Below are 24086 nucleotides of genomic sequence, written 5' to 3' on the forward strand. Positions count from 1 at the left end.
GTTCTATAATTGGTTCAATAATGAAGTCAGGAATTGGAGCCTACACATCATTTATAACCACATTAGGAAAAGAAACTAATTCCTCTAAAAAAATAACTTTCCTTATGTTATCTCCCCCCTCCCCCACAAACTCAACATCTTCAAGGAATCTAGCATTTCTCGTCTCAAACAATGATCTAGAAGTGGGATTATAAAACTTGAAACCCCGAGAGCGCTCAGAATACCCAATAAAATACCAGCTAATAGTTATTAAGTCCAATTTTCTTTTGGTAGGCCTATAAGGCCTAACTTCAGTTGGAAAACCCATATGTGAAAATGTCTAATACTAGGCTTCTTTCCTTTCCACAACTCATAAGGGGTTTTAACTATAAATTTACTAGGTACCCTATTAAGGATATATGTTGTAGTCTTTAGTGCCTCATGCCAAAGGGATTCTGGTAAAGAAGAATGATTAATCATACTTCTTACTATATCCTTAAGTGTTCTATTTCGCCTTTCCGCTACACCATTCATGTTGGGTTTGCCCGACATAGTGTATTGTGGGATGATTCCACATTCCTCTAGGTATTTGGCAAAGGGCCTTAGATGTTGTTCACCTAATCCATCATATCTACCATAATATTCACCACCACGATCAGATTTGACAACCTTAATTTTCTTTCCAAGTTGAAGTTCAACTTCTATTTTGAAAGACTTGAAAATGTCCAAAGATTGAGACTTCTCATGAATTAGATATAGGTACCCGTATCTTGAATAGTCTTTTATGAACATAATAAAATATTGTTGTCCATTCCAAGAAGCCATAGGTAATGGACCACAAATGTCTGTATGTATTAATTCTAAGATGTATGTGCATTTATTGGCACCTAATTTTCTTACGTTTGTCTGTTTTCTTTAAATTCCACGCAAATATCAAAGTTACTTAAATCAAGGGAATTAAAAATTCCATCTGACACAAGTCTCTGAATTCTTTGTTTAGAGATGTGACCTAAACTCTTGTGCCATAATATAGCAGAATTCTTATTTAATTTACGCTTTGTACCACATGAATTAGATAACATAATCTTGTTAAATGAAGCAAAAGAATCAAGCATATACAGATTATCAATTTAAAAAATCGATACTAATAAGTTTGGAATTTTGAAAAAGACTAACTTTATTATTTCCAAAAGAAAAAGTAAAACCAAATTTGTCTAAACTGGAAATAGAAACTAAATTTTGTCTAAATGAGGTACAACAAAAGTCTCATTTAAATTCAAATAACAACCAATTTTTAAACATAATCTAAAATTCCTAATAGTTTCAATTGGAGCTGCTTTTCCATCGCCCACATAGATGAATCTTTTAGCATCGCTTGGCGGCCGACTCCACAGGCAATCCTATGTTGATATACTTATGTAAGTAGTAACACCAAAATCTACCTACCAAGTATTTGTAGATACAGAAGCTAAATTAACTTCAGTACAGACCAAATTAAGAAGCCCTTCTTTACATGCCACTTGGCGTATTTGGGACAATCTTTCTTGAAGTGACCTTCCTTTTTGCAGAAGAGACAAAGATTTTCAGTAACCTATTTCTTTCTCTTATTCTGTTGAGATGTCCCTTCTGTAGCACCTGTAGATTTCATTTTCTTCTTATCACGAGAATCAGTTGTCAAATGAGCACTTTCTGTCATTTCTCTCTTAATCCTATCTTTTTCTTATACCCATTGTGAGATAAGCTCAATAATACTCCATTTATCTTTTTTAGTATTATAGTTTATCTTAAATTGAGTAAATTTTGTAGGAAGAGAGATAGATACCAAATATACGAGTAAATTTTCATTTATCTAGATATCAAGTACCTTTAATTTACCTGCGAGATTGGACATTTCTATAATGTATTCTCTTATGTTCCTATTGCCTTTATACCTCATAGAAGTTAAAGAAGTCAAAAGATTACTTGTTTCCCCTTTTTCATTTTTAGCAAAATATTTCTCAAGTTGAGCAAGGAACTTATTGGCATTTTCACTTTCCGTGATAGAGCTCCAAAAAACTCTAAAGTGGAGTACCTAATGATCATCAGACACATGCGATTTAACCGTTTCCACTTCTTATATTAGCCATATTCGACTGTTCCTTAGTAGATGTAGATTTGTTGGTCTTTAATGCAAGGTCCAAATCTATATACCCGAAAAGTATCTCTAGGCTTTCCTTCCAAATATTAAAGTTCGATCCATTTAGCTTAGCGATTGAACTCAAATTTCCAAATATTTGAGTAAGACCAACTGAAACAATAAACAACAAAATATATAGTTGCAATTAAACTATAAAAAAATAGTTTCATATATGTGGTGGGCCCCTTTAAGAAGATAACTAACACAATATTGATGTCCGACCTTTGTGCAAAAACACCAACAATAAATGGTACTCTCAATGTAGTAATCAAAGTACTAACAATAAACTCTATAAAAAAAATAGCCTTTCTTTGGACCGACTATTTTTCACATGATAAATCCTTATATTTGTCACATATTCATTATCACATGCATACCCATAATTTGGCCAAATAATTATCTTCTTTTGGGCCGATAATTATCCGCATTAATCCATGAATATGCACATCTTATATTTTAGAATTCAACTAATCTAGATAACAGAGGCTACTTTAGTAACATATTATTTTGACCAATCCAATCTAAAATATAAGACACAGTAATATAATAATATTATTGTACAAAAATAATAGATGAAGAACACCAAATACCAAAATTTACCCAATAATTGCATACACATAATACAATTAAAGCAACATAAACATGTGAATATCACCAAATATCATCAATCAAATTTAAATTTAAATTCACCAAAATATCAATCAAATTTAAATTTAAATTACAACATGATCGATTAATCTTGAAACCACAACATGATTAATTTAAATTTAAACTTAAATTCACAAATGATTAATTAAAATTATTTCAAATAATAAAACTACTGAAAATATTTACAAAATATAGTAAAATTTTGGAACTATCAATGATAGACGTTGATAGACACTGATAGACGTGTAACAATGTCATTGATAGACATTGATAGAAGTCTATCTGTGTCCATTAGCGTCTATCAGTGTCCATTAGCGTCTATCATTCACAGTTCTAAAATTTTGTTATATTTTGTAAATAGTTTGATTCATTTTTCTATATTTAAAAATAGCCCTATTTTTATTTATATCTAACTCGTTATATATATTTCTTTTCAAATTAACAATTTTCTTTCTTAAGAGGAAATCTTTCATTCATATCTACTTTTTTAAATTAACAAAGCCACACAGTCTATCTAATCTTATTATTATTATTATTATTGTAAAAAACAATAATATTTTCTTGAAAAATATTTCTATCAAACCGTTGTAAATAAATAAGTACAAATATATAAATAAAAATATACATATATACATACTTATATATCAATTTTTTGTTTTCTTGAAATGCTTATCGATAAAAGAAAAAAATTCCTTTAAAAAATCGATTCAAGGAATTTTTTAATTGATGTGGTTGCATCAATTAAAATTTGTCATATTTTTGCAAATAATTTAAAAGATGCACAAATACCAAACCATTTATCTTTTAGAGAGCTTTACCTTCTAAAGTTCTTCATTCTTCCTCTTATATCTATTGCAACAATCTTTGTCTTTGTCAAGGGAGGATATCATGTCGAGGACGAAGACAAGGTCGAAGAGGAAAAGGGTGAGTTTCAAAGGAGTGAGACGACGATGACGACGATGGATGGCGACGAGTGGCAGCAATGTGGCCAAGGCTGAAGAGGTGGCGGAAGAAGAGAGGTGGTGATACGTTCGTAGAAGAGACGACAAGATTAGTTAAAGACGGGAAATTATAAGCTAAAATGGGCTCCCAAAGGTGGTCGGAGGCCATTGCAATGGACCAAGACTTGCAAACACAGGAGGCCATGGCTAGGGTTTTGGGGTCGAGAAATTCCCCTACGAGAAGCAGCACCTCCCATGGCGGCCAAGAAGAAAGAGATTCATGCGCCATGAAGAAGGAACGAAAGGGGGATAGGATTTCAGTTTGATTATTTATTAGAGTGGTTGGGGAGCTTTGATTTTGGTGACAGACATAAAACTCTAGGAAGTATGGGAGGAAACTGCTTAAACGTAATCAATAATCTATCATTCTATAGAGCGCAGACAAAAATATGGTTATATGATATAGATATACAACGATTTGTCAATTTTTAAAAATCTAAGATACGAATACGTCTAAGAAGACATCATTTTTTAATATATATTTCTAAAAAACGAAGATACTACTACGTTGAAGATACATTTTTTTTTCTTTAAAAAAATATAGGATATAGATAAATTTAGCATACAAGTTAATGACAATAGCACAAAATAGAATACAAATACTGAAGTACAATACAAAAAAAGCAACATCTAAGATGTTGAAGTACAATAGTTAATAAAATGCAATAGAAAAGTAATCCATATTGCAAAGAAGAAGAAGAGGAAGATTAGAGGGAGAAGTATGAAGATAAACGAAGAACTTCTTCATTGAATTGTTGAAGAGATCCAAATAGTTTATATTTTGGTGGACTTTATGAGGACTTAAATGTGAGATTAAATGATTCTAGTCTAAGGTTTAGTCCATTATTTATTTTTTGTTCCTTTTAGTTTTGGACTCGAGTAGTGAACTTTTTAAATAGGTTGTCTAGTTTTAGATTGAGAAAAATTAGATGAGTTGCTTGTCTTTTTTCTTTAAAAAAAAGTACGAGTAGAAATAGATACGTTAAATTGTGTGTCAGATATGTATCTGAAAAGTATCTGGAAGTAATGGTATCTGATACAGATTCTTTGCCTCACATAAAATATTTGTGCTTCATAGGTATCATTTAATGACGTGTAAAATATTAAATGGAAGGTATATATATAGTACAAGAAATTTCTTCCAATTAATGCATGAAATCATTTTGGCCCGTCACAAAATGTGTTTCTTGGGGGCAGGAGGTGTTCTAATAATGTCTAAAGTTAATTTTTAGATTTGGTGTTTTTTTTTTTTTTATGTGTAATTTCTCAAGAGATAGAGATAAATATCGAAATGTTATCTTTCACATATGTATATATATACATTAAAAGGTTTGAAGAACTTTTCAATGACAATATTTGAATAAATACCCATTTTTTGGGTTCACTTTAATCACACAATAGATAAAATTATTTGCCATGCGATAATTTATGGTTCTTCAATTGAGTTTGACTATAATAATTGAAAAAAAATGCAAGATGCATACGAAATGCCTTTTTTTACCATAGATTTTAAGAAATAAATAATCGTGTAAATTTAATCTCTAAATTTTACCAATGACGTCTATTTAATTTATAAATTTATAAAATTTTCATTTATATTTTTTAATTTTAATATTGGCAATTCTTTCATTTGTTGTTTTACTTGAATATTAGGTGTATATGATGATGACGACGTCAAATTTGTATTTATCCCCATAAAGTATTTGATTATGCGACCTAATCTCATGTATCCAATTTTCTTACATAGTAAAAACCTTTGCTTCTATTAAAATCTACCGGATGGTAGATTTGATTGGTAAATAGTTTGAGCTTTTCAAAGATGAGTGCAATTTATTACGTAGAAAATGGGAGAACGGGAAATTAGTATAAAATTATACAAAATAATAATAATAATAATAATAAAGAAAGAGTGGGATATGGAAACATTTTATTGGTGAGTTGTGGTAGAAGAAAAGAAACAAGAAGGAATATTTGTTATTACTTCTCATTTGTCATTAGCATATTCTTTTAAGAGCCTTGAGGAGGAGATAGAGAATAAGAATAAGAATAGTAGTGGTACGAATAAAGCAATGTATCCATGAATTTTTTTATTTAGTACACAATTTAGAGGATTAGACATAAAAATAAGTCATTATTTGCCCATTGTATACTTATATAAGTAAAAAGAAATTATCAAGGGAGGACTAGTTTTCAATGTGGCTAGTGTTAGTCATATATTGCTAGATATAAGATTTAGGGGGCGTTTGGCTCCCAAGTTGAGTTGGGTTGAGTGGATAAAAAAAAATCCACCTACCGTTTGGTTCACCAATTATTAAAGAGGTTTATTATCTCGTTATTCGCATCAACTCGCATTTTTTATCCCGTTATTCGCATCGATTCTTCCAATTACTCTCATTCTATAATAATTACAAACTTAACTCAACTCTGCATGCCAAACGCTCTCTTATTGAAACTAAACTTATAATTTCATGGTAGAACCAAACTAAAGAGCTACAAAGAGAGAATTTGTAATGTTACTCTTTGCTCTCTAATCTTTTCATATATGATTGTATTGCCCTCAAGATCACATTTTTGTGTTTTATACATACCTTTTGTGCTTTTTTTCCCTATCTATTTAAATTCACATTCTCTTTCAGGTTTTTTTTTTTTTTTTAAATATATAAAAATAAACTGAAATATTTATAAAATATAACAAAATTTTAGAACTATCAATGATAAACATTGATAGACTTCTATCAAAGTCTATAAGTGATATTGATAGACATTGATAAAAGTCTATTAGTATCTATCAGCTTCTATCATTGATAGTTCTAAACTTTTATTATATCTTGTAAATATTTTCAATAGTTTTACTATTTGAAATAATTTTTCTTCCCTTTTTGTTATTAGATATTTCACCATTTCTATTTTGTTTTCACATTCTTTTACATTTCTTCTTTTTTTTTTTTTTTTTTGTACTTCTTCCACTTTTTTCTTTCATATTTTTCTTTTTTCGTGGTTTTCCGATAAGTCAATTGCAATATTATTGCTCGATTGGCTTGTGTTCCAAAAAAACAAATACAATGTTATTTGAGTCCAATACTTTGAACATATTCAATATTTTTATCACTTCAAAGTATTTCTAAAGAAACATGTATCACATATTTTTACAATAATACACCAACTAGATAATTTAACCGTTACACATAAAATTAAAAAATATACGTCACTTATTTGATATAGACTAATAAACAAGAATTTGATACATGTAGGAATTGACGTATTGCTAAGAAAATTGTGCTTGATTGTTGCTATTGGTTTAGGGACTTGTAGAAATGCAATATAATTATTATTCTAACATGTAATTACATAACTGCATATTCAAATATTTTGCTTTTGAGACACATATCTTGTCTATCATGAAATAATAGGACTACGAGGTCATGCAATAATTAAACACACATATAGCTTGAGGAATTGTGCCAACCTTACACCTGGCGATTATTGGAATTGGCACGTCTTCTGAAACTTTGACAAATACCTTAATTTTTTTTTGTTTCCAAAGTCAATTAATCATCAATATTAGGGATGATGGAACTTCAAATATCTCCATGATAGTACGATATTGTCCACTTTAAATATAAACCCTCATGACTTTGCTTTTGGAATTATCAAAAAGTCTCATACCATCGGAGATAGTTGTCATTTCTTATAAACCCATGATCATCTTCTTATTTAATCCATGTAGAACTTTGATTGTATTTCCATCCAACAATCAACCTACTTGATCTCCTCACTTTCGAACATGGAGCCGACTACAACAATGTTCTAAAGCGAGCCTATTACTAGCTGACACGCTTTACTCTTTAAAGGTGCCAACAATTTTGGTCAAGCTTTAGTATTTCTTCCTTCTCAACTCTTGGTTTTGGTACTACTTTAAGCTTCTCTTCCTTAACAACACCCTTATTTTTTGGTTCAGTATTTGGCAACATCTCTTGGATGCTCACATTTTATGAGCATTTATAGTATGTTTTGGTTTCTTTTTCTGTTTTCTGCTTTTTTGTTTTTTGTTTTTTGTTTTTTTTTTCAGAAACAGCATGTGATGCGACTGCATCGACTGTTCTAGATGATCACATCACATGCCTTAAACCAGAAAAGTGGGATTTTCACAGGCAGCTAGTGTGTTTTACTTATAATTTACTCCCAAGTCATTCTTTGACCCACAAAATCATCCATAATCTCTTCAAAATACAAAAAATTCTTTAAAGAGTAGACTTCTTTAGATCAACCCTACTAGTGAGAACGTGTTGTAGAGTGGGACTCCTCTTGAGAAAGGATCTAATCTATTCTTGAGGGCACCTTATTTTGTCGGCTTAACCCAAATGCCTTGTTGGAATTGATGAATTCTATTAATTCTTCTCTAACTATAGGTTGAGTTTTCTAAGGAATTCAGTCTTTGCTTAAGGCAATGCAAATGCATCAAATTGTATCACTGTCTCACTTTCTATTTCTTTTGTTGAAATTTATGTTATTTTGTTTACTTGAACTGATCGCTTAAATTATCATGCTGATTAAATCTTAATGCTGGAAAGATTAAGATATAAACGGATCTAAAAAAAGAATACGAGATTAAGAGCCCAAGGATATCACATGATCTTAGACATGAGGTACATCGTAGAACCAAAGGATTGCAAAAAACTGTATAAGACCCAATTAGCTATAGAAATATAGGACTAATTGCTTAAGCTTCTAAGGGTGCTTGTAAAACAAACCTAAATAGAAGTTGTTCTCAGGTCATAGTTGGTCGATGTTGACATGATAAACTTGATAGCATTGAAAATGTGTTATCTTGCTCTACTTAATTTGGGATTGTTCCTAGATTTCACGTGTTTATTTGGCTTTTGATAGGTTTCAGGAACTTAAGAGGTATAGTCGGGCGTTAGTGACAAAATGGAGTTAAAAATGGAGAATAAAAAAATGAAGGGTGTCAAAATAATCAAATAATTAATTATTCTTGATCCCTGATAGCCATTAGAAACCTTCTCACTATTATTACATACATATAAAACAAGACCATAAATTGTTTCTTGATTTCCATTTCAAATTGTTCTCTTGACTTTTTTATCAATATGAGCGTAGAAACGGAGTTTAATTGCATCAATCAGGAAAGAGAATGCAAAATTACAAGTTTTTCCTCTTCTTGCACGGTGGCATGCTCAGTACTATAGGATAGAATATATTTGTGAAAAGCACACAATGTTAGGGTGCTCCAAACCTATTGCGTGATAAATTTTCGTCCGCTCTACGACGTTGTACCCTAGCATCGCGGTGCCATCCCCATTTTATAAATATGTCTTTTAGCCGCCTAGGGTTATTAATTTGCAATTCCAACCAAACCACACCACTTTTCTCTCTACTTTCCTTCTGTTCTTGAGGCTTGGATGTATCCAAACTCTTCTCCCTTGATCGGCATGCCGATTATGGGCTAAGGTGATAATTTCTAACTTAGGTACTAAGTAGATTTTCCCATGTTTGCACACTTGTGGGATTTTGACCTAGTTTTCTGCAATGTTCTATATTATTGACAACTTATTCTCTAATTATAAATGATTATTGATTATATTTCTACTTACGATGTGTAATCAACCGCTCTGATATAATTTGCACTACGTGACATTTAATTGCATGTTAATCTGATGTAGCAATAGGTTAAATTAGCCTGCTTGTAAATCTATCTCAATGAACATTGTCTAATTAACCTAAGGAAGAATTAAATTGAATGTTTGGTTTGATGTTTTCAATTGGATATTTGACTTAGAGGTTTTCTCGTTCTTAATGCAGTTAGCTAAATTAGTTAGGATGTGTTACATCTAATTAATTTGGTTAATTTGATAATTTAGACCCCTACCTAGCTTTTCTAGATGAGGTAGCTAAGCTAGACAATATAGGACTAGTTTGACAAATTCAGGATCAAGTTTCAATTTGGGAAATTAACTCAAAGGCCCAGGCTAGATATTTTATTATTCAAATTTAATCTTTATTTACATTTCTTGCAATTTATTTCATCTGCAACCAACAAATTTCAAACCTCTCATTGGTTATCCCGAGCTGTAAACTGTTCGATTGAGAAACTCTTCAATTCCTTGTGTTTGACCCGTGCTATTACTATTACATCTTTAGTGGGAATGGTGAAAATCATTTGGTCTAGAATAAGGCGAAGAATTTCGTCCGACCAAATTGGCCCTGTTGCTGGAGAGCCAAGAATTTTCTCATTTAAAAGGTTTACAATTATTTTATTGTGCTTTGTTTTTTCTATCGGTGTATGTATTGGGTTGATGCCCTAAATCTCGCAGGGTCCTATAGTTTGTAAATGTTTTGAATAGACTCATTGTTTATTTAATAAAATATATGATATTTTATTCCGTATAATAGTTGCATTAACCACAAACCAATAAACTAACATTCAAGGTTATCTTATAGCTTAAACATGTATGTAGAGACATATAGGTAGATCATATTTAAGTGATGACCTAAATGACCTGTAGTATATGGATAAGGCTGGGTACCTTATCCTAGTGACACTACGAGTATGGTCCACTTTGTAAGTATTACAATTATTGTAAAGTGCTACAAATGATCTAATTCTGATCAATCATGTATAGACATATGAGTTGGAATATTCTATACAAAGGAGTTTGTATAAGACTAGACCACGAAATGTTTAATCTTATTATATAACAACATTTATAATAGAGACTTACATTTCATCAGGATGACCATAGGTAACATGACCTGAATCCTGACTGAGTTGTGAACTCTTGTCCATGAGGGCGGTCCTTTGATTTGTATGGATGAGAGTGGCTAGATCGCCAACTCAATAAGCCTACCATTTTGGAGATTCATCTGATTGGGGAGTTGGGAACACAACTACACAAGAAGGAATTCACTCCTTCCCCGAGGTCCGGATAAGTAGATAAATTGCTCCATTAAGGGATGATTTTAGGACTTGAACAATGTGGCCTCACACCCTCTCCTGACCCGAGAGAGGTTTAGTCATAGTTGGACTATGTTCTATTCTTCATTAGAGGGATCAATTGTACTTAAGGAGTTAGATGTAATTGTAGCGGCAAGACAGTAATTTTGATCCAATTGTACTTACGTGAGCAATTTTTGAAGGGTCGTCGTACTATTGATCGGTTATATCCAATGGACGCAGAAATATATCTGTGGTGTGAAGAGTGCAGATGTCAGTCTTTAATGGAGTGCCCGACAGTTAACAAATGGTGAATAATTTAATTAAAGAGTTGGATTAATTATTCATGTACTGTTGGAGCTTTAAACTACAGGTTCATGAGGTCCCCTTGGTAGCCAAACAGGATTAAATAAAAATCAATTTTTGGATTAATTTGAATTGTTCAAATTAATTAAGGGATTTAATTCTATATGATATAATTAAGTTATTTTAATTATATATGATATAATTATTATAATGTATTTGATACATTATAGAATTTGAGAGAGGAAATAATATTTGAATAAGGTTTAAATATTAATTATATGAATTAAATTCATACTTGTTAATTTTAATATAAATGTGATTTAAATGCCATATGAGAGAGAAAATGAACTATATGTTATATTGTATATGATACAATATTAAAACTATAGGTTATAAGTTATATCCTATATAACATATAGTTTAATATATATATTATCATATTTATATATTAATTTTATTTTATTATTTTATAAATTAAAATTAATTTATTTGAATTAGGGAGGGAGTTGACTCCCTCCCATCTTTTCTCTCTCCACCTATGTAAGTGGGTGGTTTTATGACTTTTGGCTTTTGGAAGGAGAAAGTCTCCTTATTCATTGTGTGAGAGACAAAAATGTTGTGAGAGAGAATTGTTGTTAGAGATCAATTACAATTCCTCTTCCTCCTCTCTTCTCTGAATTCATTCCCTCATTCCAAAATAGTCGGAGCTCACCACTCCTAGATTCTCTACCTGAGAATACCAAGGTCGCCATCGTGGTAGTGTCCACTTCTAGTTTGGGAATTGGGACGATCTCGCTTCCGCTCAAGGTTCTCTTGAAAGAGATCTATCAGTATAAACCAGACCTGACCTCCAAGTTTCTTGTTGTACTTTGTAGAGTTAGATAAGAAGGAGAAGCGACGTAGAAGGGAAGCTAGAGAGCAAAGAGTTAAAGAAGAGTAAATATGTGTAGAAGACACTAAGAAGAAGAACATTCATAAGAAGTAATAGAACAGGAAGAGACGATAACACAACCTGAAGAGTGCACTCTGAAGGACCTATTGACCCAAACTAGACCACAAGTAGTTTTTAGTTGAAAACTGCTCTTATTCACTTACTTCCTACTTTCAAAGGTCGTGTAGGTGAGGATCTACACAAGTACCTAAAGGATTTCTACATAGTATGTAGTAGCATGTGTACCTACGGTGTAACTGAGGAGCAACTCAACTTACGAGCCTTCTCATTCTCTCTTAAGGATGACGCAAAAGACTGGTTATATTATCGCCTTCAAGGTGCATCACCACCTGGATTGAATGAAGAAGAAGCTAGAAAAATTCTTCCCAACGTCACGTGCCACCAAAATTAAGAAGGAGATATGTAGCATTCTAAAGTGGCATGAGGAGTCTCTATATGAGTACTAAGAGAGATTCAAGCACATCTGCGCTGGTTTCTCCAATCATTAGATCCCAAACCATCTCCTCATCGATTACTTTTATGAGGGGCTACTGTAGTAGGATAAAAGCAACATCGATGTAGCTGCAGGTGTTGCTCTGGTCAACAAAACTTGCATTGAGGAAAAAGAGTTGATTTCCACCATGGTTAAGAATAATTAGCAATTCGAGACTCGAGATCGAATCACTCCGTCATCTACATCGTCACAAGAGGTAAGTAAACTTAGACATATAGGTGGATCATGTCGAGAAATAACCTAAGTGATATGTAGTATATGGATAAGGTTTGGTGCCTTATTCTAGTGGCACTACGGATATGTCCCACTTTATAAATGTTATAAGAGTTGTAAGTGTTACAAATGATTTGATCCAAATCGTTCGTGTGGAGACATACAAGTGGAGGTATCCTAGACAAAGAGTTTATATAAGATCAGACTACGAAATGATTAATCTTTCTTTATAACACCATTGACTAAAGAGATTAACAGTTCATATGATTACCATAGATAACTTAACCTCAATTCTGAGTGAGTTATGAACTCTTATCTATGAGGCCAGTCCTTTGATTTTGTATAGGTGAGAAGGATGGACTTGCCGACTCAATAAGTCTACCATTTTGGGAATTTGTCCGAGTAGGGAGCTGGGAACATAACTACACAAAATGGAATTAACTTCTTCTCGACTTTAGGGTAAGTAGATGTCTTTAAGTGCTACCTCTAGGTCTTGAACAATGAGGATTCTCCCTCTCATTGGCTCGAAGGGATTTTGTTTATGGTAGAACCACAAACAGGTTGTTCATTAGAGAATCAGTAGAACTTAAGAAGTAAGAAATAATTATAGGGGTACAACGGTAATTTGATTAAGTTGTAGTTACAACCAATTCATGAAGGGTTGACTTATTGATAATTGGTTACATCCATGGACAAAAAAATATTTTACAATGCAGAGAGTGCAACTGTGGGTCTTTAGTGAAGTGATCCACAATTAATGAATGTTGATTAATTTAATTAAAGAGTTTAATTAATTGATCGTGTATCATTAAAGCTTTTAATCAGTAGATCCAACAGGTCTCCTTGCTAGCTCACTAAGAATAAAACAAGAACAATTTAGTTTGGATTAATCTGAATTGTTCAAATTAAATAAGGGAAGATAAATTAATTGTATGAGATGCAATTAATATGATATATATAGATACATTATAATAGAAAGTTAATTTTGAATAATATTTAAAATTAAACTTTATATTATAAGAGAGATATATATTTGAATTAGACTCAATAATAATTATTATCATTGTTATTATTATTATTTATTTAGTTATATATTAAATTACATTTAATATAAACTAAATAAATAAGTTAAATAAGATAACTCCCATGGGGAGTCATTTAATGAGTTAGTGGAAAGGAGTTATAACTTCTCTAATTAACTTATTCTCTTTTTTAATTGTGAAATTTGAAAATATGTGAAATAAGAATGATTGTGTTGGAGTGATGCCCTAAATCTCATGGGTTCTGTAGTTTGTGATTGTAATGTACAAACATTTTATTTATTAAATAAAATACGAGATGTTTTATTCGACAATTAGTAGCATTAGCCCACAAACCAATAAACTAACGTCCAAGGCTATATCTATAGCTTAAATATGTATGTAGAGACATACATGTGGATCATGTTTAAGTGATAACCTAAATGGTCTGTAGTAGATGGGTAAGGCAGAGTATCTTACCCTAGCGACATTACGAATATGAAGAAGATAAATTGCTATAAATGATCTGATATTGATTATTCATGTAGAGATATATGAGCGGGGGTGTTCTATACAAAGAAGTTTGTATAAAACCGAACCACAAAATAACTAGTCTCATTATATAACACAGTTCATATTAGAGACTTAATACAAAGAAGTTTGTATAAAACCGAACCACAAAATAACTAGTCTCATTATATAACACAGTTCATATTAGAGACTTACATTTCACCAGGATGACCATAGGTCACATAATCTAAATTCTGAGTGAGTTGTGACCTTCTACCTATGAAGGCGGTTCTTTGACTTGTATGGATGACAGTGGCCAGATCGTTGACTCAATAAGCCTACAATTTTGGGGATTCATCTAATTTAGGAGTTGGGAACACAGCTACATAAGACGGAATTCACTCATTCCTTAACATTTGGGTAAGTAGATAAATTGCTCCTTTAAGAACTGATTCCAGGGCTTAAACAATGTGGCGCCACACCCTCTCTTGGTCGGAGAGAGGTTTGGCTATAGTTGCACTATGACTTATTGTTCATTAGAGTGATCGGTGGTGCTTAAGAAGTTAGAAGTAACTACAAGGATAAAACGGTAACTTTGACCCAATTGTACTTACGAGCAATTTATGAAGGTTCATTGTCCTATTCACTGGTTATATCCAATAGACACAGAAATATATATGTAGTGCGAAAAGTACAGCTGTCGGTCTTTAGTGGAGTGACCAACAGTTAATGGATGTTGAATAATTTAATTACGAGCAATTTATGAAGTGTCAATTGTACTTACGAGCAATTGATGAAGGGTCATTGTCCTATTCATTGGTTATATCCAATGGACACAGAAATATATCTGTAGTGCAAAAAGTACAGCTATCGGTCTTTAGTGAAGTGACAGCAGTTAATGGATGCTGAATAATTTAGTTAATTATTCAAGAACAATTGGAGCTTCAGTTACAGGTCCATAAGGTCCCCTCTGTAGCTCAACAGGGATTATTGATAATCAATTTTGGATTAATTTGAGTTATTCAAATTAATTAAGAGAATTAATTATATGTGATATAATTAATTTAACTTAATTATATATGATATAATTAAAAAATGTATTTGGTACATTATAATATAAAGTTTAATTGAGAGGAAATAAATATTTGAATATGATTCAAATATTAATTATGCGAATTGGATTCATATAATTAAATTTAGTATAATTGGAATTTATATTAAATCCTATGTATTAATGAGAGAATTAAAACTATAGGTTATATTGCATTTGATACAATATTAAACTATATGTTATGTTTTATATATGATATAACATATATATATATTAAATTAATTTATTTTAGTTTTAATTTTAAAATTAAATGAGGGGAAATAACTTCCCTCCCCTTATTTCTCTCTTAATTTCACCTAGTGATTGGGGCAGTTGTGGGAGAGATAATCTTCTTCACAAAAGATGTGTGACAGAGGTTTCTCTATTTTTTGGTGATTTCTCAGTTTTTCTTTCCTAAATTTTCTATTTTTCTCTCAATTGATCTCCCTATTCCAAAATCACAGAGCCTACAACTCTTGCGTTTCTCTTCCCCTACAAAAAATACAGAGGAAACATTTATGGTAGTGACATCTTGGATTGCTACGTTCGTTAGATTGTGATTGTTCATGATCGTTTTTGGAGAGAGGATTTCTTAAAGAAAGTTCCAGTTCTTCAAAGGTAAGTCTTGTCTCGAAACCCTAATTTATTTTTCTCCTCTATTACAAGCTGTAATATCTGAAATTATGCATATTTTGGTTCTGTAAATTTTCTATCATGTGAAAATAAAATTTGGAACGATCCTCATTTCTGCAACGGCACTTCACCGTTCCTTCAGACCGATCGTTCAAAAAATTCTCTCAATACTCACAAGAAATCTTTCTCACTCTTAAAAGTTTTTTTTATAAAAAATTCTTCTGTAAAATTCATCTTTCTTTCTCCAAAAGTTGGATCCTACCATCCGATTCTTATCAGAAAATAACAAGGTAAAACTGGTGGTAGTATCTCTTCAATTGGTTTTTTATCAAGGAAGAGGTTTGGAGTTCGTGAGAGGTCGCACGGGAAGGATTTTTGTTGAAGACACTTCAAAGGTAAGATCTCTTTCCTTTTTAAAAGCTTGCTTAATTAGAATATGTTTAAACTTCTCCAAGTTTTTCTGTAAATTCGAAATGTAAATTAAAACAACTACATGCATTCCCGTGCTTCCGCTACAGGATTTCCCTTCATATTCAACTTAACATCCACAACTTGGGCGTTTGACTCGAAGGCGAACCTGTAGTAAACCACTTACTTCAAAATCAAGCTCAATTAATTTTTCACCAAGCAAACAATCTCATTTAAAACTTCAAATTCCTTAATCAAACCTATAACATCAACCTGGTTTAAAATTAATTTAAGACCTAACTCCAATTAATAAATTATCTAGATAATTTCAACAAATTTCGGATAATCTTTTCCAAAGTGTGGTTTGATTTGAAACCACTTCCAGTCTTCCAATCAACGTGACTCTAAGTTGCCTACCACTATTTAACAATTAGTACTCAAAATCCATGGTAAAGCTAAGCTAAAATTGAATGATTAATCATAGTTCACAAGAAAACCTACCAAAAACTTACCAAAATCGGACCTAAACTTTCTGGATAGTGGCTCCCAAACTTCAATCTAAAAGAAAAACACAATAAGTATCAGTCAATTGTGGCCAAAAGTTAATGGGTTTTCAAGAATCTTCAAGAACCCCATTTAAGATGGCAAAATCTTCCCAAAACAAAATTTCTGATGAGGAATTTTTGGGTGAAATTTTAACTTTCAAAAATAAAAGGGAACCAACCTTTGGTTGGAGAATCCCACATTGAAAATTTTTTATTTGGAAGTCTTCCTTATGTACTCCAATCTTGAGTTTTGGGTTTGGGCCCCAAGCGGTACCCATGTTTTGGAGGGAGTGAGGAGATAGACCAATGTGGGTTCGGTGGACGTCCCACACGCCCGCCGCCACTGTCGTTCGGTCGGGCGCAGCAGGACGCGTGTGTGTGATTATTAATTTTAATAAAAATATTATTACTTTTATTAAACCGAAAAAACAAAAGAAAAGTTCTCCCATTCGCGCGAGTTCGATTCGTCCCGCAAGTTCGCTTTGTCCACGCAAGTGCGATTCGTTCGTGCACATTCTGAGGCTCTCCGCCTCTTTGGCTCCCTACCATTCCACGTTGAAGGACTATAAAAGGCGTATCCTTCAGCAGTTCAAAAACATGAATTTTTTCATTCACTTCATTCCAAAGTTTTCTTTTCCTCTCCTAACTCTTCCATTTTCGTTTTCCAAGTAGTAGGTTAGAAAGGGTGTATGTATCGGTCGATAAAAGTGCATTTTTTATTGGGTTTCTTTGGCTGTTTTATCCGGGGGACGACGTTGCATTTTTCAGATTGCTTGCACACTTAGGCAGAGCCGTAAAACGTTTTAAAGAAAGCAAGCTCCGCGACTCAGCCTATAACGAGTTTTTGTTTTGTAGGTTTTTGTTTTTTACTTGACCGCCATGCCTTGATCATTTGTTGTTCGTCATTCTGAGGGTCTTGCCGTTGTCAACAATTTCAAGACGTTGCCACCACATCATCAATGACCCTCACTAGCAATAATAACGTTATGATATCTGACCTCAACCATTTATTCCGGTTCGAAGGAGTGAACTTCAAACGGTGGAAGCAAAAGATGCTGTTCTTTCTCACCATCAAGAAAGTTTCCGAAACTTGTACCAGAGATAAGTCAATCGTCCCTTTAGAAGAACCAACTGAACAACAGATAAAAGAAGCTGCTGACTGGGAGGAGAAAGACTTTCTTTGTAAGAATTTTATTTTAAAGACTGATGATCTGTATGACTATTACAGTACAATGAAGACAACGAAGGGGGTTTGGGATTCCCTGCAAAAGAAGTACGACACCGAGAAGCCCGGGTCGAAGAAATATACTGTTAGCCATTATCTCAAATTTCAGATGATGGATGAAAAATCCCTGGAGGCCCAATCTATGAACTCCAAAAGATAGACCACAAGATAATTACTGACGGTATGCTTCTAGATGAACAATTCCAAGTTGTTGTTATTATTGATAAATTGCCCCCTTTGTGGAGGGATTTTAAGAACACCTTGAGGCATAAGACCAAGGAGTTCTCCTTGGAGAGTCTTATCACCTGGCTAAGGATCGAAGAGGAAGCTCAGAAGTAAGACCAGAGGGAGGAGGTGAATGCAGTACTTGGGAAACCTGTCTCTACCGTGGTAAAACCTGACAAAAAATCTAAGGGGACAAAGAGGAAAGGTCAGATCTGTGGCTCCAGCAACCAGAACCAACAGAAAAAACAAAAGCCCCCTTCAGGAGAAACGATACAGTTTCTCTGCTTTAATTGTAATAAACCTGGGCACATGGCTAGGAAATGTAGGAATAGACGTCATTCTGCTGGTCAGGCAAACCTGACGGAAGAACCGTTAGTCGGCATGATCATAGAAGTAAATGTGATCGGTGGTTGTGAAGGGTGGTGGATAGATACTGGTGCTACGCGCTATGTTTGTCACGACCTTAGTCTATTTAAAACTTATACTGAAACTAAGGATAAGAATATTCTATTGGGAGATCATCACTCCACAAAAGTTGTTGGAACCGGTGAGGTGAAACTGAAGTTTACCTCTGGGAAGACCCTCACGTTGAAAGATGTCCTGCACACTCCGGAGATAAAAAAGAATTTGGTTTCGGGCTATCTCCTCAACAAAGTCGGGTTTACTCAAACTATAAAGGCGGACCTATATACCCTTACCAAAAATAATGTATTTGTAGGGAAAGGGTATGCAACTGAGGGAATGTTCAAATTAAATTTAGATCTTAATAAAATGAAATCTTCTGTGTACATGTTGTATTCTATGAATGTTTGGCATGCTAGACTCTGTCATGTGAATAAGAATTTAATTAGTAACATGATTAGACTGAAAATGATACCTAAGTTATCCACGAATAATTTTGATAAATGCGAGTATTGTAGTCAGGCTAAAATTACTAAAACGCCGCATAATTCTGTACTTAGGAATCCTGAGCCTCTAGATTTAATTCATTCTGATGTATTTGAATTTGATGACATATTGACTAAGAATAGTAAAATATATTTCATTATCTTTATTGACGACTGCTCTGATTTTACTTTTGTATACTTGCTGAAAAACAAAAGTGATGCTTTTGATGCCTTCAAACTTTTTGTTTCTGAAATAGAGAATCAGTTTAATAGAAAAGTTAAAAGACTTCGTAGTGATAGGGGAATCGAGTATGACTTGGACAGTTTTAATGAATTCTTTAACTCATAAGGAATAATACATGAAGAGACCGCACCTTATTCTCTTGAAATGAACGGAAAAGCCGAAAGGAAAAATAGAACTTTAGCTGAGTTAGTAGTTGCTATTTTATTTAGTTCAGGTGCCGCGTCTTAATGGTGGGGTGAAATCATCCTTACCGTGTGTTATGATCTAAATAGAATCCCAAAGTCTAAAAACAAAACTTCACCTTATGAAATTCTCAAGAATAAGAAACCAAGCTTGTCCTACTTTAGAACATGGAGTTGTCTAGCCTTTGTAAGGATTTCAGACCCAAAAAGAAGAAAGTTGGCTAGTAGAGCTTACGAGTGTATCTTTATAGATTATGCCTTAAATAGTAAAGCCTACAGGTTCTATGATCTAGTGAACCAAGTGATCATAGAGTCAAATGTTGCCAACTTCTTTGAAGATAGATTTCCTTTTAAATCAAGGAATAGTGGAGGCTCTGGATCAAGTAGTCTAACCCTAGTTAGAAATCCTAACTCTAGAGAGGAAACCGACACAGAATCTAGAAGAAGCAAAAGAGCTAAAACCGCCAAAGATTTTGGAAATGACTTCCTGACCTACAATGTAGAAGAAGATCCTAAAGATCTGAGAGTTGACCTGTCCTTAGTATATGTCAACCTATGGCAAGAAGCCATAAATGATGAGATGGTCTCACTTGAGTCAAATAGAACTTGGCACTTAGTAGATCTACCCCCAAGCTGTAAGGCAATAGGGTGCAAATGGATCTTAAGGAAGAAACTTAAACCTGATGGGACTGTCAATAAATTTAAAGCTAGGTTAGTAGCAAAGGATTTTAGAAAAAGAGAAAACGTAGATTTCTTTGACACCTTCTCCCTTGTCACTAGAATTACCTCAATCCGTATCCTGTTCTCTCTCGTTGCCATTTATAACTTCGTAGTACATCAAATAGATATAAAGATCGCTTTCCTAAACGGTGAGCTTGAAAAGAGATTTACATGGAACAACCTGAGGGTTTGTAGTCCATGGTCAAGAAAATAAGGTGTGTAAATTAGAAAAATCTCTTTATAGACTAAAACAAGCTCCTAAGCAATGGCATGAAAAATTTGACAACCTAATCCTATATAAAGGTTTCAAGGTTAATGAAAGTGTCAAATGCATCTACTATAAGTTTGATAATAATCTCTGCAGTATCTTGTGTCTATATGTAAATGATTTATTGATCTTTGGATCAAACTTGCACGTCATAAATGATGTGAAATCAATATTGAGTGCAAACTTCGACATAAAATACTTAGGAGAAGCTAGTGTAATCTTAGGCATAAAAGTGAATAGGTCTGAAAAGGAAATTTCTTTGGATCAATCTCACTATATAGAAAAGATTCTAAAGAAATATAATTACTTTGATTGTAAACCAACCTATACTCCTTATGACCCTAGTGTCAAGTTGTTCAAGAACACTAGTCACAGTGTTAATCAATCTTAGTATACAAGCATCATAGGCAGTCTTAGATACTTTGCTGACTGCACTAGGCCAGACATAGCTTATGCTGTAGGATTATTTTGTAGGTTTACAAGCAGATCTAGTAAAGAGCATTGGAATTCTATAGAAAGGGTAATGAGATACTTGAAGAAAACAAAAAACCTAGGACTACATTATCAAAAGTTTCTCGCTGTCCTAGAAGGGTTCAACGATGCTGACTGGAACTCTCTTTCGGATGATTCAAAGGCTACAAGTGGCTATATCTTTAATATAGCAGGCGGGGCTATCTCTTGGAAGTCCAAGAAACATATTATTTTAGCCCAATCTACGATAGAGTTAGAAATGATAGCACTAGCGACAACTAGTGAAGAAGCAGACTGTCTTAGAAGTCTACTATCAGAGATTCCTTTATGGGAAAAGTTGGTACCAGCCATATTGATCCATTGCGATAGTACTGCAGCAATTACAAAAGTTCAGAACTGTTACTACAACAGAAAGAGACGACAAATACGTCGTAAGCACAGTACCATTAGAGAGTTTCTCACTACTAGTGCAGTTAGAGTGGATCACATACGGACTGATGAAAATTTGGCAGATCCTTTGACGAAAGAACTGGCCTGAGAAAAGGTTTTCAGAACCTCAGGAAGAATGAGACTCATGCCTATAGAAAGATGAATCACGGTGAGGAAAACCCAACCTGTAGACTGGAGATTCCAAGAAACAGGTTCAACGGGTAATAACTGACCACAAGTGATATATAGTGAATCATGCTAAACCAAACACAGAGTTCCATTTCTATGACTTATAGCCTGAGCATGATATCCTGAAGCGTAAGAAAGGTTGAACTCAGTTCTTAATGAGATCTATACTTGATGACAAGTGGGGTATCTAGCTACAGGAGTACTCTTGATAGACTCACCTATGTGAATGTGGAAGTGAGGACCGCTTTCTATGGAGTTTTTAGGCAAACTCTCTAAAGCGTTCACTAAATTAGGATACACGTGCTAGGCCTTAAAGCACGGACTTTCGTACTACACCCTAATGATACTCTGTGTGAGATGTTGTAAGATAAAGAGTTCAAAACCAAGGGTTACTTTAGTATATTTTGAATCGTCTACACTATGTAAAGGTTCAAGTCATAAGACATCTTTGCTTATGCATAGTGTTGTATAGACTGAAACTTTTTGATGAATTTTTTTTTCTCTTTCTCTTTTTGATTAAATTTCCAAGTGGGAGATTGTTGGGTGAAATTTTAATTTTCAAAAATAAGAAGGAACCAACCTTTGGTTGGAGAATCCCACATTGAAAAATTTTGATTTGGAAGCCTCCCTTATGTACTTCAATATTGAGTTTTGGGTTTGGGCCCCAAGGGGTACCCATGTTTTAGAGGGAGTGAAAAGATATACCAATGTGGGTTCAATGGACGTCCCACATGCGTGTCGTCGCCGTCCTTCCGGTCAGACGTGGCGCGTGTGTGTGTGATTATTAATTTTAATAAAAATATTATTATTTTTAAAAGAAAAGTCCTCTCATTCGCCCAAGTCCGATTTGTCCATGCAAGTGCGATTCGTCCGTGTACGTTCTGAGGCTCTCCGCTTCTTTTGCTCCCTACCGTTCCACGCTGAAAGCTTATAAAAGGCATGACCTTCAGTAGTTCAAAAACACGAATTTTTTCATTCACTCCATTCCAAAGTTCTCTTTTCCTCTCCTAACTCTTCCATCGTTTTTCGAGCAGTGGGTTAGAAAGAGTGTATGTTCTAGTTGGTAACGGTGCATTTTCGATCGGGTTTCTTTGGTTGTTTTATCTTAGGACGACGTGACATTTTTCAGACCTACTTGCACACTTGGGCATAGCCGCGAAATGTCTTAAAGAGAGCAAGCTCTGTGACTCAACCTATAATGAGTTTCTGTTTTGCAGGTTTTTATGACCGTTTGTTGTTCGTCACTCTGAGGGTCTTGTCGTTTCCAACAGGAATGACGAACTCCGGTAACGAGACGACTATTGGACAACGATGCACATCGGATTTGAAAATGAGATGTGAGAGAGATTGAAGTGGGAGAAAAAAATAGAGCTCTAAAAGAAAAAGAGAGAGCTACTAGCGACCTATCAATGATGGAACCAGAATCGATGACGACGAACGTCGGGATCATGATCGCACGACTCGTCTGTGGCTCTTGAGTGAAGTCTGAACATGCGATGACTATCAATGGCTCCTGAGTAAAGGCTGAACGCACAATCGACGAACGGCTGACCGTCGGGCGATGCGAACGAAACCCGCAAACAACTGACAATGGCTGGGCGTGACGAGCGACGGCTATGGCAAATGAACATCGATGTGGCGAGCAACGCATCTTGAACCGTCGGCTGGGAGACGGATTCTGGTGGCTGAGTTCACGTGTGAAGAAGAAGATGGTAAAAGTTGGTTTATATGTGCATGCTTCCCACGGAGACTTAAATAACATAAATATACACACACATACATATATATAAATATATATTTTCTTTTCACCAAACCCTAGTCTCATATATATATATATATATATATACATACAAGTATTTTTTTTCTTTTCCTTCTTAAATTTCCTAAATCCAAATATTTTGTCAATAACCTAATAATATTTCAAATCTTCTCCATTCTTTTCAATTCACCATCACTTAAAATTCAAGTTGAATTATCTTAACATTATAATTCAATTTTGGATTCAAAAATTCAAATAGAGCCACAAATAATTCATAATAATTAAATTGAAATTACTTGAAAATTTGGGATTTCACATGGTTCTTTGTGGGTTATTTCTAATTTCATTTGCAATTGGTCGAATCTAGAGCTTCAAATTCCTCAAAGTTGCCACTTGACTTTACATCACAACATCATTCTTTGCCATATATTCCTCTAAAAGTTCTTCAATGCTGATGTTTTGGACTGACACTTCTTGAGTCAATTGTTGCTTCAACTATTCCTAAACATATCGATGAGAATTCAACAAACTTTCACTACCTTGTGGCCATAAATATCAAATA

The 24086-nt window shown here is 33.7% G+C and overlaps 1 long non-coding RNA gene across 1 annotated transcript; it reads right to left on the reverse strand.

The window, feature by feature from the left end:
• Positions 1-1131: 1131 nt before the first annotated feature.
• Positions 1132-4147, reverse strand: LOC150037438 (uncharacterized). The gene is made up of 2 exons (XR_016528670.1): positions 3622-4147; positions 1132-2266 (listed from the first exon to the last, which is right to left on the reverse strand). It is a non-coding gene; the product is annotated as an uncharacterized LOC150037438 (long non-coding RNA).
• Positions 4148-24086: the final 19939 nt, after the last annotated feature.

The sequence above is a fragment of the Benincasa hispida genome, chromosome 3, assembly GCF_027475165.1.
Source record: "Benincasa hispida cultivar pf3 chromosome 3, pf3_genome.v1.1, whole genome shotgun sequence".
Classification (NCBI taxonomy): Eukaryota; Viridiplantae; Streptophyta; class Magnoliopsida; order Cucurbitales; family Cucurbitaceae; genus Benincasa; species Benincasa hispida.